The sequence below is a fragment of the Musca domestica genome, unplaced genomic scaffold (genome assembly GCF_030504385.1).
Source record: "Musca domestica strain aabys unplaced genomic scaffold, Musca_domestica.polishedcontigs.V.1.1 38, whole genome shotgun sequence".
NCBI classification, from domain to species: domain Eukaryota; kingdom Metazoa; phylum Arthropoda; class Insecta; order Diptera; family Muscidae; genus Musca; species Musca domestica.
The window spans coordinates 4,950,489-4,967,854 of record NW_026712324.1 but is presented as its reverse complement, the minus strand read 5'-3'; the positions used below and the strand labels follow the sequence as shown (position 1 = coordinate 4,967,854).

The window sequence follows — 17,366 nt, the reverse complement described above, 5'->3', positions numbered from 1 at the left end:
GATGAGGACCAATGTCCTTTTTAAAGTCCAAAGGAACTTCGATTAGAAACCAGAAAGTCTACCCATTGAAATAAATAAATGTCTTCCCATAGAAAATCTGAAAGTCGTCTAATGAAGGCCAGCAACTTTTTTTTGCTTGACATTCTCATAATTTTGAAAACAATTTTTATGAATTGTTTTTTTTTTTAATTTTTTAACACTACAACATTTTATGGCCTTTCAATCCCAAAAATGACTTCACATACAACTCAACACAGTCCATTTAACACAAAAATAATTTGAATAAAATTTCTCAACGGTTGAGTGACAAAAATCAGCAACAAAATAAAAACCAAATTTTACAATTCTATTGGCTTGTGTGAAAATTTTCACCGTAATAAAACATTAATGGGGATTTGCCCAAAACGAAACCTCCCTCCTACAAAAAAACACCACCCACCAGCACCTCAACAAATTAAAGGGGAGCCCATTATAGCCGGGCAATAAAGGGGTCATTTGTATAGATGAGCCGACGACAAGCAATCTCAAATCCAATGACATCAAAATTAAGACACATAACTATGTGTGAAGTTCGATTTGGGGATCCAAACAAATAACAAAAGGGGGAAATTTTGATGTGTCACTCACATCAAAAACTGTGTGGCAAGAAATTCTTCAGAGGAATTTCGAATCGCAAAAGAATTTCATGAAAATTTCTTAAATAATATTTTATTTTGCATAATAAAATCAGGCGAAATGATATATGAATTAATGCCAACGGTAATATCTATCATTAGGGATTTTCTCACTAACATAAAAAAATTAATGGCATAGATTATGGTTTAACATCTATACGAGGGGCGGTGGCAAAAGTTGTTATTCCCGTCACGTGATATAAATAGAAAACAAAGGCACATTTTTCTTCCATTACATGATAGAATATCAGCTAAAACTCATTTCTACAGGGTGAAAACTACAACAAAGTCAAACACCACAATTTTTACTTCCTTTTTTAAATTTTATAGAATTAAAGCAAAAAATGTCGGAAATAGCATCAAATTTTAGAATAAGTTTAGATTTGTTGGAATTGATCACCATTGGCACGAATTATGGCCTTCAAACGGCCAATGAAACCGGAGCGAAACGCTCTAACGATAGCCACTTGTGGTTTTCCAGCCAAATATAAAGAAATCACACTATCACCCTTGAATTCCATTACGATTAAGTTTTTTTTTTCTCGAAAATTCTCACCAAAATGCTTTTGTGCGCTTGTAAACAATATAATGAGTTGCCACTGGAATAATTTTAACAGCTTTCGGACGCTTGGCTTAGAAATGACAGCAGTCTGAAGTTGGATGTAGTTTTTTCATCTTACCCTGTAGATCTTAAAAATTGCAAAAAATCAAATAAGCCAAAGAAATATTGCTTCAAAATCCAAAATATTATTTCAAAATCCATATTTAGCGGCTTTTAGAGGCCATGAGAAAAATTGCAGAAAAATCAATTTTTTTGCTCTGAAGCAAAATCAACATTTGAATCAAAAGTTTTTAATCACTTATGGAATAGCAGAATTACTCGAAGAGTGGGAGTTTTTTTTTCGAGTCTACTCTTCACTCTTTTGTTGCCGCTCCTGTTCGAAAAATTTGATTGAGAGCGAAATCTCTAAAAAAAGAGCAAAATTTTGTCTAAGGGTGAATAGCCCGCAACACTGGGGATGCGGACAAGGATACCTTGTTGACCTCATATAACGCAATATTTCTGCGCGTGTGGTCAGCCAATGTGGTCTGCGAATATAAATGCTACGAAGTGGCAGAACATTCAGATCTGCCAGAACGCAGGCACCCTGTAGCAGTTCTCAGGGTAGCCAGTGGACCATCCACATGAAGTGGCGAAGGTCCTTCCCATACGTCATTATAACCATATGCTTCCGATGAAGTACCGGCTTGGGTGTTATCCTATCCTGGGTGTCAACCAAATCATAAAATAGTGGAAAAAACTTCCCCACCCAGACGTGTCAAAAAGAACATACATAATCTGGAGAAGGATGTCCAGATGCCATCCACAACTGCATTATGAATGCCGTCCTCGCCATCCTTAAAAATCCACGTTTTTTGGCTCTGATGGTCCTTGAACATATATTCTTAAAAAAATCCAACTTTGATGAGCAACTTTTTATGGTTCTGAGGTTCCTTGAAAAAATATTCCTTAAAATCCATATGTTATAGTGTATGATGGTACATGAAAAACTATTTTTGAAAAATGTCCCAGATAGTCCTTGAAAAAAATTCCCAAGTTTGGTGGCTCTGTGCTCCAAAAAAAAAAAAAAAAAAAAAAAAAACAAACAGATGAATTCCAAAAGATCTACGATTGATGGTCCAAATAGTCCTTGATAAATATTCCTAAAAATGTATGTTTGGTGGATTGATGGTCCTTAAAAAAAATAGTCTTTAAAATCCACGTTTGATGACGCTGATGGTCTTTGAAACAATATTCCTAGAATACCACTTTTGGTGGTTCGATGGTCATGTACAAATATTTTGAAAAATTAACGTTTTGTGTTATATTATGCTCCTTTAAAATATTCCCCTGATGTTCCTTTTCAAAATATTCTTAAAGAGCATGTTTGGTGCTCTCTTATAATCCGTTAAAAATATTCTTAAAAATCTATATTTGGAGTGTCTGATGGTCCTTAAAAATACACTTAAAATCCATGTTTGGGGTATCTGAGATCCACGTAAAAATATTTTTATAAATACACCTTTGGTGGCTATGATGATCCTTGAAATATGAATTATGGCTATGATATTCTTGAAAAATCTAAGTCTGGTGGCTCGATGGTCATGTAAAAATATTTTTTAGAATCCACGTTTGGTGATCTCTTATCGTGCTTTAAAAATATTCATAAAAATCCATTTTTGATGTATCTAATGTTCCTTTTCTAAATATTCTTAAAGTTCACGTTTGGTGGTCTCTTATGGTCCGTTAAAAATATTCTTAAAAATGGTTCTTGAAAAATATACTTAAAATCCATGTTTAGTGTCTCTGAAAATCGCCGAAAAATATTTTTAAAAATCCAACATTGGTGGTTCAGATGAACCTTGAGAATATATTTTTGAAAAATCTAAGTCTGGTGGCTCTGATGGCCCTTGGAAAAATTTTCTTAAAAATCCTCGTTTTGTGGTTCTAAGGGTCCTTGAAAAATATTCCTAAAAATTCTGCTAACGAAATTTTTGTCATAGGCTGTAGTAGCCATTATGAACTTCAAATACCAAAAATTTGAAACAATTCCGGTGAAAATGTTAAAAATATCGAACATCGGGATATACCGTTATATAGGTATATACAAAAACGTGAACAAATACGATTTTTTTTTTTTTGTCATAGGCTGTAGTACCCATTACGAACTTTAAATGATGACAATTTCGGTGAATAATGTCGGACAAATCATAAAAATACCGAGTATTGGAAGGTACCATCATATGGAGACTATACGAAGACGTGGACCTGCATACAAAATTTATTATCATAGCCTGTAGCACCCACTACGAACTTCAAATACAAATAAATTTTATATAATACCGATAAATAATGTCCCTAAGATCATGAAAATATCAAATATTGGGAGCTACCGTTATATGGGGGCTATACGAAAACGTGGACATGCTTACAAAAGTTTTCGTCATAGCCTGTAGCACCCATTACGAACTTCAAATACGAAATTTGATATAATACCGATAAATAATGTCGCTAAAATCATGAAAATACCGAATATGGGGAGCTACCGTATATGAAGGCTATACGAAAACGTAGACCTGCTTACAAAAACGTTTGTCATAGATTGTAGTATCCATTACGAACTTTAAATATGAAATAATTCCGGTAAGTGATGTCGCTAAAATCATGAAAATACCGAATATCGGGAGGTATCGTTATATGGGGGCTATACGAAAACGTGGACCGACATGGCCCATTTACGAACATAACCTGTCTACTGGTAAACAATGCATGTATGCAAAATTTTAGCCTTCTATCTTAATTCTTTCGAAAGATAGCGTGATTACAACAGACAGACAGACGGACAGATAGAAAGACAGACGAGATCGTCTTTGAGTTTTACGCTGATACAGAATATAGTGGTATGTTAGGTTGCGGTGATCCTTTATAAAATATTTTTAGAAAATACATGTTGGTAGCTTCGAAGGTCCTTGAAAATATATTTCTTATGGTCCTTTAAAAATCCACTTTTGATGTATTTAATGTTTCTTTCCAAAATATTTTTAATGTCCCAGTTGGTGTCCCTGAAGATCCTTGCAAAACATTTTTAAAATTCCATTTTTGTTGATTCTAATGGTCCTCAAAAAAATATATTCTTAAAATACACGCTTTGTTGATGGTTGTTGAAACAAATTCTTAAAAATTTACGTTTAATGACCAGAGGTCTTTTAAAAATATTCATAAATAATGGGGCTGTACGAAGACGTGGACCTGCATACAAAAATTTTTGTCATAGCCTGTAGCACCCATTACGAATTTCAAATACGAAATTTGACATATTACCGATAAATAATGTCGCATAAAATCACGTTTAATGGCCATAGGTCCTTTAAAAATATTCATAAATATCCACGTTTGGTGACTGTGATGGTCCTTTAAAAAATATTTATGAAAAATGCTTCGAAGGTCCTTGAAAATGTATTTTTAAAAATCCAAGTAAGGTGCTCTCTTATGGTCCTTTTGAAATCCACTTTTAATGCATTTGAGGTTTCTTTCCAAAATATTTTTAAAATCCTAGTTTGGTGTATCGGAAGATCCTTGCTAAACATTTTTAAAATTCCACTTTTGTTGGTTCGAATTAACTTTTAATAGGCCAGAGGTCCTTCAAAAATATTCATAAAAATCCACGCTTGTCGGCTGTGATTGCCCTTGACCATCGTAGCTCTGAGGGTCCTGGAAAACATTTCCCTAAAATCCAAGTTTGGCACCCCTGATGGTCCCTATAATATTATTTTTAAGAGCCCACCTTTGATGGCGCTGGTCCTTGAGAAATACTCAAAAAAAAAAAAAACACTTTTGGTGGCTCTGATGCTGGTACACGTTTTTTCTTAACTTAAATCTTAGCAAAGACTATAATAGCCTCCAAGGTGAATTTTTGAGATTTTTGAGATTCTACCCTCCACCATAGTATGGAGGATATATTAAGTTTGTCATTCCGTTTGTAAAACCTCGAAATATACATTTTAGACCCCTCAAAGTATATATTCTTGATCAGCATAAAATTCTATGTCGATTTAGCGATGTTCGTCCGTCTGTGGAAACCACTCTAGCTTCCGAACGAAATGAAGTAGGTTGATAAAATGTTACTCAAATTAATAGGACTTTGGTATTGAAAATAAGCCATGTATGTCCACGTTTTGGTATAGCCCCCATATAATGATACCACCCTTTTTTCGATATTTTGGTGATTTAAGCGACATTATTCAGCGAAAATGTTTCAAATTTGGTATTTGAAGTTCATAATGGGTACTACAGCCTATGACAGAAAATTGTCTGTGCAGGTCCACGTCTTCGCATAGCCCCCATGTAACGGTACATCCCGATATTCGATATTTTGATGATTTAAGCGACATTATTCACCGAAAATGTTTCAAATTTGGTATTTAGAGTTCGTAACGGATGCTACAGCCTATAGCAGAAAATTTTCTGGGCAAGTCCACGTTTCATATAGCCCCCATATAAAGGTACCTCTTGATATTCGATACTTTAATGATTTTAGCGACATTATTCACCGGAATTGTTTCAAATTTGGTGTTTGAAGTTCGTAATTAATACTGCTGCCTGTGACGGAAAATTGTCTGTGCAGGTCCATGTCTTCGTATAGCCCCCATATAACGGTAACTCCCGATATTCGGAATTTTCTTGATTTAACTACATTATTCACCGATTTTTTTTATTCAAGTCTCTCATTAGTATATTGTAATGGTTTATGACAAAAGTTGCCTACGCACGTCCATGTCCTCGTATAGACCCTAATATAACGGCTACATTCGGTATTTTTAAGATTTTAAACAGAATTTTTAACGCATTTTATTTTTTTGAAAATTGCCAAATTCGTTCCAAATGGTGGAGGGCATTCAAAGTTCGGCCCGGCCGAATTTACAGCTTTTTTACTTGTTAGTTTTCATTTTTTTAAATTTTCGAAACTAACCTCATTTTTGTTTATTTTTTGTTTTCAGATAATATACATAGAACTTCTGGCGACAGTGGGCACAAATTCCGGTAAATATTTCATTCTTTTTTATTTCTAATGTTCTTGAAATTTTTATCTAGTCTTTATCACGATTACAAGATAATAAAACATAATTTATTGACAATATTGCGTGATTTTTCTGAAGGTTCATAAAATATTTTTTCCTGCCAAGAGTTAGTAAATTTGAGAAAAAAAAATCGAAAACTATGTTAACAACTAAATTTCATCATTGATATTTCACAAAAAAATATATAAAAATCTCATCTGATGGTCAATGATTTCAATTTTTTTTTTTTTTTTTTTTTTTTGATTTTTGAAATCGACATAAAAAAGATATCTATTTTTAGAAATCGAAAATAATGAGCACCTGTGATTGAAATGTTTTAAAAATAGCTGCAACATAATTTTTTAACACCTATCTATCTAATCTGCTGTCTAACAAAAACACAATTGCCCATTTGAAATGTGGGAGTGTTATGTTTGAAAATTAAAAAAAAATTAAACATAAAATAATAATAAACTATGAACATATTTTTTAAATAGTTTTCTCAGGCAGGGCATCGATTTAATTTGAAATCCATTAACAATATGGCTACTCAGCGTGAAGAAGAAGAACCCGCTGCCGATTACTAAAAAATACAAAGGCCAACAACTATTGACGCATTGATAATGTGGGAAGAAAAATGTTTAAACTCATTAATTCCATATCTCAAAATCAAAAATAATATTGAAATTATGCTTATTTATGCTAAATCAATGTTCGCACACACACACACACTGAGTTACAGATTAGCCCCAACATGTTCGGAATATGTCGGAAGTTATCAGTTCGGTTGTATCTGATTTATAATCAGGCCATTTAAAATAGAACATTTGCATTTTACATGTTTTTTTTTTTTTTGATTCTTTGATATTGTTTTGAATATTTATTTTTCATGATTATGTGGGAGATTGATACTGAAGATTGTTGTGGTTATTCAAAAATGGTGGGTGGTTTAGTAATGAAAGGAATATGGAAGATATTTGCGAGATTTGAAATATAAGATTATGATTATATTTTAAAAAGCACATTAAATAATTGAATTGTTATGAAAATAGACTTAAGGAACAAAGCCAACAAAAGTGGAGATCTATCAAAGTTATTAAATGTAGATTTTTAGGAATATTTTTTTAAGGACCAACAATATTTTTTAAATAATATTCCTTCAAGGATGAAAAACAGAGATTTTTTAAAATTATATTTTCAAGAGCCATTAAATAGGGATTCTGTAACAAAATTTTTCCAAGAGCTCTGGGAACCATTGGTTTTTTAAAACATATTTTTTACGGAGCAACAGAAGCACCAATTCACATTCACCAATTCAAAAAAAGTTTTGCAGGACTAATAAACCACAAATATGAGAATTTGAGAAAAGCATTTTTCATAATATGTTTTAATAACTGTCAGTGACATCAAAGGTGGATCTTGTGGGATAATGTGGATTTTTAAGAAAGATTTTAAAAATATTTTTTGATGTAAACTAAAACCAATAGATGAGGATTTTTAAAGAATATGTTCCAATGTCCAACGGATCGAAAAAATGACCATCAGAGCCACCAAATGTTGACTTTCTTTGGAAACATTTTTTCAAGGACCACAGTGTATTTTTTAAAACGTAGAATAAATCAGGCCTGCAAAGTCATTGGATGGATTTGTAAATATATTTTTTTTAAATACCATCAGAGCCACCAAACTAGTATTTATTTTAGGATATATTTTATTCGAATATATTTTTGCAGGATCAATGTGTTACAATAAGGACCGTAGCTTCTTTTGAGAATATTTTAAAGGCAAAGAATACTTTCATGTCAGACATATACTTGTCGATATTAGGTCCATCAAAGCCAAGGGATGTGGACTTTTAAAAATATATTTTCACCATCAAAGCCAATTCTTAGGAATATCAGAGCTACCCAAAACATTTTTGTGCATGTGTTTTTTTTTTTTTCAAGTCCTATTGGAGTCAAAAAAGTGGATTTTTAAGAATTTTTTTCAAAGGTGATCAGAGCCACCAGCTATGGATTTTAAGGATAAAACTTCAAAGGACTTTTTTGAGTTGCATTTTTTAAGAATATTTTTAAGGGCCAAACGTAGACGTTTAAAATTTATTTTCAACCATGGATTTTTAATTTTTTTTTCAAGAGCCAAACGTGGACTATTTTTCCAGGACCAAACATGGATTTTTTAAAAATATTTTTCAAGACCCAAACGTGGAATATTTTTCAAGGGTTCAAACGTGGATTTTTTAACAATATTTTTCAAGACCCAAACGTGGAATATTTTTCAAGGATCAAGCGTGGATTTTTTAAGATTATTTTTTAAGGATCAGCAGAGTCACCAAACGTGGAAAATTTTCAGATTACTTTTGAAGGATCATCACAGCCACCAAACGTGTTTTTCTTTTCAAATTACGTTTGAAAGATCATCACAGCCACAGAACGTGGATTTTTTAAGAATATTTTTTAAGGACCACCAGGGACACCAGAAATATTGAGATGTGCCAAGTCCGAATGGAATCGGATGTTTATTTCTCGTTTGTGAGCTTCATGGATATTCATCATTTTGGTACCTCCCCCACCGATATATTCAATCTCCACAGCAGATCTTGCAATAGTAGAAGTAATGTGTGAAATATGAAGATAACCTGATGTTTTTTTCTGGATTTTATGATCGTGTTTGGTTATTCAAATGTTTGACCCTTTTTCAAAGGTAGAATAAATTTTCAATGCCTGCGAGGTCATTGAGTGGATTTTTAAATATATTTTTATTTAAAGACCACCAAACTAGTATTTATTTTAGGATATATTTTATTTGAATATATTTTCAGGATCAATGTATTACAATAAGGACGAAGGAAGCTTCTTTTGAGAATATTTTAAAGGCAAAGAATTTTTTATGTCAGACATAAAATTGCCGATATTTTGGGAGGGGAATTCGTACTAAAATTTTCCAAAATGTACTTAATATAAATAGAGCTAAAAATTCTAGACTTTTGGAGCTACCTTTTTATGTTTTTTAAGAATCGACAGAAATAAACAAAAATGGATCTTGGAGAATATTTTTTGGTTCACCAGAGCCAAGGAATGTACAATTTTAGAAATATATTTTCGCCATCAAAGCCAATTCTTAGGAATATCAGAGCTACCCAAAAAATTTTTGTGTGTGTGTGTGTGTTTTTTTTTTTTTTTTTTTAAATCCTTTTAGAGTCATAAAAGTGGATTTTAAGATTTTTTTTCAAAGGTGATCAAAGCCACCAACCTTGGATTTTAAGGAGAAAACTTCAAAGGACTTTTTTGAGGTGCATTTTTTAAGAATATTTTTTAAGGGCCAAACGTAGATGTTTAAAATTTATTTTCAACGGCCAAAAGTGAATTAAAGGACCAATAGAGCCACCAAAAGTGGATTTTTAAAAATACCTTTCAAGGATCGTCAGAGCCACCAAACGTGGATTTTTTAAAATACTTTTCAATCAATCTTTGTAACAGATCTTGTGTTAATAGATATATTAAGATGTGCCAAATCCGAATGGAATCGGACCGAATTAGAGTTATCTTTTCATAACGTTTTTAAGAATCGACAGAAATAAAACAAAAATGGATTTTGGAGAATATTTGTTGGTTCACCAGAGCCAAGGAATGTGGACTTTTAGAAATATATTTTCGCCATCCAAACCAATTCTTAGGAATATCAGAGCTACCCAAAACATTTTTGTGTGTGTGTTTTTTTTTTTTTTCAAGTCCTATTAGAGTCAAAAAAGTGGCTTCTTAAGAATTTTTTTCAAAGGTGATCAGAGCCACCAACCTTGGATTTTAAAGAGAAAACTTCAAAGGATTTTTTTGATGTGCATTTTTTAAGAATATTTTTTTAAGGGATGTTTAAAATTTATTTTCAACGGCCAAAAATGGATTAAAAGACCAACAGAGCCACCAAAAGTGGATTATTAAAAATATCTTTCAAGGATCATCAGAGCCACCAAACGTGGAATTTTTGAAATACTTTTCAATCCATCTTTATAACAGATCTTGTGTTGATAGATATATTAAGATGTGCCAAGTCCGAATGGAATCGGACCGAACTAGAGCTACCTCTTCATAACGTTTCTAAGAATCGACAGAAATAAAACAGAAAAAATAGTTGATTTTTGAAGTACTTTTAGGACTACCAGAGCCAAGGGATGTGGATTTTTAGGAATATATTTTTTTACTATCAAACATAATTCTTAGAAATATCAGAGCTACCAGTATAATGTGTGCGTTTTCTTTATATTTTTCAAGTATCATTAGAGTCATAAAATGTCATTTTTTTTTAATTTTTTTCCAAGTGCCAAACATGGATTTTTTAACGAAAATATTTTTCAAGGATTTGTCATCAAGTATTTGTCAATGACAAAACTGGGATCTTTTAAGAACCTTTTTGAAGTGAATTTCTAAAGGGCCAATTGTGGATTTTTAAATATTTTTCAAGAGCCAAACGTGGACTATTTTTCAAGGACCAAACGTGGATTTGTTTAAAAATATTTTTCAAGACCCAAACGTGGAATATTTTTAAAGGACCAAACGTGGAATTTTTTCAAGGACCAAACGGGAATTTTTTAAAAATATTTTTCTAGACCCAAACGTGGAATATTTTTCAAGGACCAAACGTGGAGTATTTTTCAAGGACCAAACGTGGAATATTTTTCAAGGACCAAACGTGGATTTTTTAAAAATGTTTTTCAAGACCAAAACGTGGAATATTTTTCAAGGACCAAACGTGGAATATTTTTCAAGGACCAAACGTGGATTTTTTAAAAATGTTTTTCAAGACCAAAACGTGGAATATTTTTCAAGGACCAAACGTGGAATATTTTTCAAGGACCAAACGTGGAATATTTTTCAAGGACCAAACGTGGAATGTTTTTCAAGGACCAAACGTGGTATATTTTTCAAGGACCAAACGTGGATTTTTTTAAATTTTTTTTCAAGACTCAAACGTGGAATATTTTTCAAGGGTTCAAACGTGGATTTTTTAAACATTTTTTTCAAGACTCAAACGTGGAATATTTTTCAAGGGTTCAAACGTGGATTTTTTAAAATTTTTTTTTCAAGACTCAAACGTGGAATATTTTTCAAGGGTTCAAACGTGGATTTTTTAAAATTTTTTTTCAAGACTCAAACGTGGAATATTTTTCAAGGGTTCAAACGTGGATTTTTTAAAATTTTTTTTCAAGACTCAAACGTGGAATATTTTTCAAGGGTTCAAACGTGGATTTTCTAAAAATTTTTTTCAAGACCCAAGAGTTTAAACCTGGATTGTTTTTAAATATTTTTCAAGACCCAAGGGTTCAAACGCGGATTTTTAAAAATATTTTTCAAGACCCAAGAGTTCAAACCTGGATTTTTTAAAAATATTTTTCAAGACCCAAGGGTTCAAACGCGGATTTTTTAGATTATTTTTTTAAGGATCATCAGAGTCACCAAACGTAGAAATTTTTTAAATTACTTTTGAAGGATTATCACAGCCACCAAACGTGGATATTTTTCAAATTACTTTTGAAGGATTTTTATTGTTTAAGAATATTATTTCAAGGACCACCAGGGACATCAAACGTGGATTTTTTCAAATTAATTTTGAAGGATCATCACAGCCACCAAACGTGGATTTTTTAAGAATATTTTTAAGGACCACCAGGAACACCAGAAATATTGAGATGTGTCAAGTCCGAATGGATTCAAATTTTGGTTTCTCGTTTATGAGCTTCATGGATGTTCAACATTTTGATACCTCCACCACCGATATATTCAATCTCCGCAGCAGATCTTGTAATTGTACAAGTGTTGGGATATGTGAAATATAAAGATAACCAGATTTTTTTTTGGATTTTATGCTCGTTTTTTGGTTATTCAAATGTTTGACCCTTTGTGAGGTATATACCAGAAAGAGTGAACCGATATAATCCATATTCACCCCAGACCATGGGTTAATAAAAATCTTGTGATGTGTAAAATTAAAAGAGTAGTCCATTGTCCGTTTTCATACCTGACCTAGCACTGATGCAAATATTGGGATGTGCAAAGTTGGAACAAAATCGGATTATCGTTTCTCCTTCTGGGCAGTAAAACATTTTTCTTTTTTTTTTTTGAAATTTGAAATTTTTTGGGGGAGGTACCAGAAGGATTGGACCGATATTGCCCATATCTGAGCTCGACCTAAATTTAATAAAAATATTACGATGTTCCAAGTTTAGACCAAACCGGATACTCCCTTCGAGAGTAAATGTGCGCACCAGCCAGCCAGACAAACAGACAGAGGGACATCGCTAGATCGACTCCAAATATTCTGAAACGGATTTGGTTCAGAGACCTAGGGTCTAAAACCGTTATTTCGATGAGGGACATTTTAGCCGTATCAAATAATATATACCCTCTCTGGCCGTATGGCTGAGGGCATTTTTACTAATGTCATTAGTTGGTAATGAGAATATTTGCTGGGAATTTTACCGAAATGAACTATTTTTTTTTCCTTATTTAACCAACTATGTTCCTAAAAACTAGTTTTCAATATTTCAGAATTCCCGACCTTACTCAAAAAATGTTATGATATCGCTAACTGTGAAAATCACATTAACATAAACGGTAATTTAGACTCTTATCGACAACATTCAAGATCACATCAGCCAATGTTATGGCAGTTGCTGGTTAACACTGCTGTTGGTGCTGCCTACGATAGCTGTGTGACAGAACCAAGCTAAATAAATACAAGCTCAAATTATAATTTGTTTTTAACTGCTTTCGAAGGTGGTGGTCAGCGCCAGTTAACTGGTTCGATAAAAAATGAGGCAATGTTGATCGAAAAGATAAATGTTCGGTTTTTTTAATGAGCTGCCCAACATAATTATGTTACATAATTAATATAACTGTATTTACAAACTTTTTTATTCGAATTTTTTTTCATTATTTTAGACATAATTTATGTCTTAAGTATAAGGTGTTTCCTGAATGACCCAAAAAATCGATAAATTTTGCAAATCATGTAGACTTTTCTCGGAACGACAGTAAAGTGTGAAAATTTTGGTACTGAGCTATTTTTATATTATTTTATATATTTTTTATTTATAAAACGTTAACCTCCAATCTAACTGAGCATCTAACTTTTGATATCGGTCTATTGTTTGGCATCGGATTATGGTTTTTTCCGAAACTAAGTCAATATCAAGTTCTTTTATGGTCTAATGTAGCAAACAAGATTTTTTTGAGGAAAATCTAAAATTTTTATGTAAAGTTTCATCTTTTATTCAATTTATTTCAAAAGCAATCAGTTAAAACAGTTCACTTTTTATTAACTGCCATAAATATTGAAAACCATTAATGAAAACTGTTATAAAATGTTGAAATTTGAGAATCCATAAAATTCATGGAAATCAATACCCTAAATAGCAATAAACGAAAAATAATTGATTTAAATCTATATTTAGACGGCCTAGAGTATTGAAATATAACAATAAAAAATATGTACATAAAATTTGTATTGGAAATACATAAAAAATATTTAATTTAGCCATCAATCTCAAACGTGATTAATTAATTTTCCCCCATAACATTGGCCAAGCCACAGCTACGCTAATGTCAATTCAACCGGCCAACCAATCAATATCGCTGCAGCAATATATGAAATCAATACCGTGAGAATATTTGTTTATTATTCGGAATTTATTGTCAATGGCCAGTCAGGCAATAACATAAAATAGCATTAAGAGCTATTTCATGTTGTGGGAGAACATTTGTTAAACCCTCAGCCATATGGCTAGAGAGGGTGTATATCATTTGATACGGCCAAAACGTGTCTCATTGAAATAACGGTTTCAGACCCTAGATCTCTTTGGACCCAATCCGTTTCAGAAGATTTGAAGACGATCTCCGTGCGTCTGTCTGCTGGCTGGTGCGCATGATAACTCTCAAAGGTAGTAACCGATTTGGTCCAAACTTTTTCACATCCCAATATTTTTATCAAACTTAGATCGAGTTCGGAGATGGACAATATCTGTCTACCCCTTCTGGTAACTCCCCCACAAAAGGTGGAAATTTTCAAAAAAAAAAAAAAAACATTAAAGAAAGTCTTAAAATCGGGCGGAGCCGACTTTATTATACCCTGCACAACTTTGCAAACTTAGTAGAGCTCCGCATAACAATTAAAGTTTTTATGGGAGAATTCAATCATAAACGCTATGATTATAATTATAATTTAAAGTTCAAAGGACTAAATATGCCGAAGCATTTGTATCTTTTAAATTCGGACTTGTATTGCCCATTTGGTGCGCAATTAATTTGAAATCGGATAAAGATATATGTGGGGGAGCTATATCCAAATCGGAACCGATCTCGATAAAATTTAGCAAAGATATTTCTGAGCTGTATTTGATATATTTCCCTGAATATTGTTGTTACGGAGTGCATATTACGGCTGTGGGTAACAAATATAACAAATCGGATGAACAGTATATATGGGAACTGTAGCTATATCTGAACCGATCTTCAATAAATTTAACAAATTAGCTTCTAGACTCAATTCGGTCGTAAGTGCCAAATTCCATCCCATTTGGACAAATATTAGACGTTTGGTGCACAATAAATGGTAAATCGGACGAAGTTATATATGGGAGCTATATCCAAATCTGAACCGATCTCAATAAAATTTAGCAAATTTATTTCTGAGCTGTATTTGATATATTTCCCCAAATATTGTTGTTACAGAGTGGATATTACGGCTGCGGAGGACAAAAATAACAAATCGGATGAACAATATATATGGGAGCTATAGCTATATCTGAACCGATTTCGATCAAATTTGGCATACTTATTTTCAGGCCTAATTTTGTTGTATGTACTATATGTGCCATACTATTGTGCCATACTATTCGGGCTGATATTACACGTTTGGTACACAATAAAAGTCAAATCGGACGAAGATATATATGGGAGTTATATCTACATTTTGACCGATTATCTCCAATTTCAATAGAGCTCGTCCTTGAGTCAAACAAATGATTTGTGCAAAATTTCATCTGGACAGGGCAATAAATGCGAATTGTACTTTTTTTACAAAAATACATGGATCGACTCAGAATGTGATTCTATGAGGATCATCAAAAGGAACTATGGGTCTATCTCGTTTCCTTTTGCCTGTTACAAACAAATGCACAAAGACATAATACCCTGACCACCTTGTAGTGTAGGGTATAAAAAATATTTTACTGCACAGAAAGAGAAAGGATAATCCTATTGTGCTTCAACTTTGCAAATCCTAATATTTTCATCAGTGCCAGGTTAGGTTCGAAAATGGACAATTTGGGTCCACTCCATCAAGTACCTCCCGCACAAATGGTCAACATTTTGAATTATTAAAACTTCTATAAAATGTTATGTAAGAGTCAGATTGTCTTCAAATTTCACACATCATAATATCCACTGCTCCTGGTTCCTCACCAATAAAGGTTCAAAATATTGCATACCCATGAAACTCTTAAAACGCGAAATTAACATCCGATTCCATTCATACTTGGCACATCTCAATATTTCTAAAATCTCACGATCTGCTATTAAGATGGTTGAGAGCGGACCATTTCTTCTGGTACCTCCCCCACAAAGGGTCAAAGTTTTGAATAACAAGAACGATTATAAAATCCGAAATAAGCATCCGGTTCTATTCAAATTTCACACATCCCATTATTTCTGCCAACACAAGATCTGCTGTGAAAATGGGATGTATCGGTCCACTCCTTCTCATTTTGACAAAGGTCAAAATTTTGAATATCCATGAAGCTCAAAAAATGCGAAATTAATATCCGATTCCATTCAGACTTGGCACATCTCAGTATTTTGATCAACACTACATCTGTTATAAAGATGGTTAACATCGGTCCACTCCTTCTGATACCTCCCCCATACAGATGGTTTAATGTTTTGAATTACCAAAATGATCATAAAATCCGAAATTAGCATCCGATTCTCTTCGTATTTCACACATCCCATTATTTCTAGCAAAACTGCTGTGAAGATGGGATATATATGTTCACTCCTGCTGGTGCCCCTCCCATAAAGGGTTAACATATTGAATATCCACGAAGCTTATAAAACGCGAAACTAACATCCGATTCCTTTCAGACTTGGTACATGTCAATAATATCAAGATCACAAGATCTGTTATAATGATGGTAGAGATCGGACAATTTCTTCTGGTACCTCACCCACAAATGATTGCCACTTTCAATACTATTATCTGTCATAATCTGCGTAACAAGTCAGCGATTTTTCTAAAAATTATCCCATATCTTATATAGAGTGAAGGATGTAACCAATATAGTTGAAACCTGTCACGTTGCAATATTGATATCATATTTATTTAGGTCCGATACGAAATGGACAATAATAGCCCATTCCTTAGGAACCTACTCCATAGAGGTTCAACAATTTGAATAATCATAACAGAAGTCAAAATATATTTAAGTAATCAAACATTGGCTGAGGATATACATCTGACGGAAAAGCGACAGAATCTCCATTTTGTTGCACAGTGTTCTCAACATTGTCACGTGCACTTGCATGCTTTTCAAATGTCACATTTGACCCGACACACAATTAATTGTTTATGTGCAACAAGAAGTAAAAATATACCTTTGGCCATTTATCTGCCAAACATTCAATGGCATTAGCGGAAAGCGGAATATGAGATTACAAATTAATCGACAACAAAACGCATCCAACGTACAACTACAATTTTATAAACAAACAACATTTAATTGATCGCAAACGAGGAAGTTTCATATTCAATTATTACAGCTGTGTAGAGTAGCAGCAACAACAACCACACCAACACCGAGAGCGGTGTTGATGATGTTACAACAACAGCTGTAATAATTGCTGTATGAATTTCAAGTGAATTACAAGTAGAAAACAACAACAACAACAGCGGCAGAAGCAGAAACCATTACCCAGCAGTCAAGTATCATTTGCGTACTCTTCTCTTGTATAACAAGCCAAAGCTAAATGGCCCCAACGTGGATGGGTGCTGTAGATGTTATAATTAGAACATTTATGGAGCAAAATGCCACTAAACGCGTGCCTA

The 17,366-nt window shown here is 33.0% G+C and overlaps 1 protein-coding gene across 1 annotated transcript in view; it reads left to right on the top strand.

Annotated features, from left to right (window-relative positions):
- LOC131804075 (uncharacterized) overlaps positions 1-17,366 on the top strand; it is a 106,091-nt gene that overhangs the window by 51,053 nt on the left and 37,672 nt on the right. Inside the window, exon 2 of the mRNA XM_059126385.1 lies at positions 6,213-6,255. The gene's annotated coding sequence lies outside the window, so the exon portion shown is untranslated. The remainder of the gene's footprint in view (positions 1-6,212; positions 6,256-17,366) is intronic.